This window comes from Belonocnema kinseyi, chromosome 8 (genome assembly GCF_010883055.1).
Source record: "Belonocnema kinseyi isolate 2016_QV_RU_SX_M_011 chromosome 8, B_treatae_v1, whole genome shotgun sequence".
NCBI classification, from domain to species: Eukaryota; Metazoa; Arthropoda; class Insecta; order Hymenoptera; family Cynipidae; genus Belonocnema; species Belonocnema kinseyi.
In genome coordinates this window covers 40,920,621-40,923,618 of record NC_046664.1, presented here as the reverse complement: position 1 = coordinate 40,923,618, position 2,998 = coordinate 40,920,621, and positions in this window count along the sequence as shown.

The window sequence follows — 2,998 nt, the reverse complement described above, 5'->3', positions numbered from 1 at the left end:
ATTTTGGTATTTATTTTCTTTCAAATTGCTAGAGGAACTGTTTTAGGTTTACATGTTTATTGAGCGGAAAAATGTGAAGTATTGTATTTTAAATATTTTTATCAACCTTGAAATGATGAAATTCTAATTTTTGTTAAAATGGCAGAACATTTTACATTTGTTAAGTTTTTATTGAGTGGGAAGAGAAACAGTTTTTTTTTTAATTGGAAGATGGCATTTTTTTTCAAGATTTTTATTGTGTTTGAGGAAAGAATTTTTTATTTTCGTGTCTCTCTCTTAAATTAAAAAAAAATCGAAATCCAACACGTCCTCTCCTCCGATTCAATAACAATATATATTTTTTAATTATCCTCTTCTATTCATTTAAAACTGAAAATAAAAAGGTCTTTCTTCAAATAAAATCAAAATATAGAAAATGAAAAAACGCTCTATTCCAATTAAAAAAAACTGTATCTCTTCCAACTCAATAAAAAGTTTATAAATATAAAATGTATATTTATAAACTTTTTATTGAGTTGGAAGAGAAACCGTTTTTTTTAATTGGAATAGAGCATTTTTTCATTTTCTATATTTTGATTTTGTTTGAAGAAAGACCTTTTTATTTTCAGTTTTAAATGAATTAGAAGAGGATAATTAAAAAATATATATTGTTATTGAGTTGGAGGAGAGGAAGTGTTGTATTTCGTTTTATCTGAATTTAAAAGAGGATTGTTTTTATTCCTACGGTTGTTATAGAACTGTAACGAAGGAAATTCGGTTTTAAAGTTTTTCTAAATACATACGGCGCTACGAAAGTTTTGCAGTGCAGACGAACCTTTTGTAGTTTTTCGAAGTACTTTCCACCGCAGTGAATACACTTTTCCACACGTCGAAACAAGTCATCGAACCAACCCTGCCACTTTTCTTCTGGAAGATCTGCATACGCTTAGTCCCACGCTTTTAAAAGGTCAGTTTTCTTAATAAATCGACGCCCTTTTAGTTGTTTTTTCACTTCCGGAAACAAACCAAAGTCACAAGGAGCAAGATCTGGACTGTAAGGAGGGTGATCTAGAATAGTCAGTCCAGATTTTACCAAAAAAGCTACTGTGACTTTCGCTCTGTGAGCCGGTGCATTGTCGTCGTGGAATAGCTAGGTGCCAAGTCGAGATTTCGGCCTGATGTTTTTGAGTTGGTTTATGACTTGGGGTAAACATACCTGAGTGTACCAGGAATAGGTGACTGTACACTGGATTTCCAGTACGACCCTATCCACAATGCCGCGGTTCCCAAAGAATACTGCAATCATTTTTTTGTTTACAGATCGAGACTTCCGCACCTCCATTGGAGCATCCTTATCCTCAAACAGCGAGATCTTGTTTTGTGATTTTGTTCGAACGTCTTCATAATACAGACAGGTTTCGTCGCCTGTTATAATACTATTTACATCCCAAGAAGATCCCGATTCAAATCGTTTTAGCATTTTTTGGCACCATTTTACTCTCGCTGCCATTTGCTCCTCGGTCAATACTTGTGGTACCCATAGAATACAAACCTTCCTGACATGTCAATGTTCATGCAGAATTCGATGGCCTGCATCGAAGCATTTGCTCTATCTGTTGGTACGTAGTTCTTCTATTATCGTTCAGTAGCTTACTCACAGACGCAATGTTTTCCGATGTCACCACTTCCGGCGGTCGACCTGAGCGCGAGTCGTCTGTGAGACCGCAATTTCCCCTTTCGAACAGTTTGTATTATCGGAAAATTGTTGTGCGATGCTGACAATCCTTACTCAACACCGGAGACATTTCCTCAAAACTTTGGTCTACACTTAAACCGCGAGGAAAGTTTTATCGAATTGTCGCACGATATTCTTCCTTTGTCCACGACGCCATTTCGCAATCGTTCCGGGCTACGTGCTTAGACTGTACTCAGACCTGAGTCAACAGGTTTTCTCTTCCTACTTAGTTTTTGACGCTGTTTCTAATGACGCAAGAATCATCTCTCTTCTTCCAATACGTTTCGCGTATTGCAAAACTTTCGTAGCGCCCTACGTAGGAAGATGCACTCATTTTTGAATATACTTAGGTGATATCTTTGCTGTTTTTCTGAAAGATATCGTTTTTTAATTGACTTAACTATTATAACAGTAGAGAGGATTTTTTTATTGACATTAGGGTCGATCTTATTCATTTGTTCTGTGTTTTGGAATTAATTTAAAACATATTAATTTATTTTTGATTAAACATACAAATTAGATTTTTTATCTTTTATACCGGACTGACTGACTGGATTTATCAGTGAGGCTATGTGAATCAGTTTTAACTTATAAATTTTAATTGATCTAAATTCATCACAATCTATAGTTTCCAAAGAAACATTTTTTTTATTATGCTTTTATTGAGTTGGAAGAGGGACATGTTTCATTTATTCATATTTTTATTAATGCGACTTGAAATTAAGGATAAGTTTTGATTTAGAGAATTTAAAACGATAGTGCGGATTCATCGTTTTTAAATCAGAGATATTTGAGCAATTCAATTTATCAAAGTGTGACAGTTTAAGATTTGTAGTTAAATTGCACTTAATTGAATATTTTTATTTAAAAAGTGTTAAAAGCTTCTATTTTATATGTGTCAATTATTGAGAGTTAAAATAAAAAAATTTTAAATTAAAATTTGTTTAAACTTTGATTTAAATTTTACTAGTTACAATCATTTTTTTACTACAAACCCAAGCATGGTAGAAGAGATTTGACGGAGAATCCCAAGTCATGAAACATCAGCCAAGCATAGTCGGTCAGATGGTGTCATCGTCTCTAACTCGGCTATAGACGGAATAGCTCGGAAACTTTCGGGCGTTTTTAGTATAGCCTTTTAGAATTCTCGCAAATCCCGTTTGCAGATATTACTAGCGGCACTCATTTAATACGAGGGTAGTTCAATAAGTCCTTAGAATGACCAACAGATGGCGCGCGAATCGCTCCAAATCATCTGTTTTCAGTCAGCACCACTCCCGACTA